This window comes from Sebastes fasciatus, chromosome 4 (assembly GCF_043250625.1).
Source record: "Sebastes fasciatus isolate fSebFas1 chromosome 4, fSebFas1.pri, whole genome shotgun sequence".
Taxonomy (NCBI): Eukaryota; Metazoa; Chordata; class Actinopteri; order Perciformes; family Sebastidae; genus Sebastes; species Sebastes fasciatus.
Window position 1 is genome coordinate 6871333 of NC_133798.1, and position 299 is coordinate 6871631.

The window sequence follows — 299 nt, forward strand, 5'->3', positions numbered from 1 at the left end:
TTTCGCTGTGAGAATTTGTGCTTTGGTGTAGGGATGCACCGATCCGAATTTTCTCAGTCCCGATACCGATACCAGCGTTTAATTAATAAGCTGTATACCTCACTGTGTGGAAGTGACTGGATCATTCAGTTATGTTTAAGGCAACGACAGGCATTGCTTTCATAACTTTGTAGAAACCAAATGTAACAAACAAATACATAGATATAACATTATATCAATATATAGAATTGTTATTTATTATTAAAATAATAAATCGTGCACCAACAACTTTGTAAAAAAAACTTCAAAATTATCAGGAA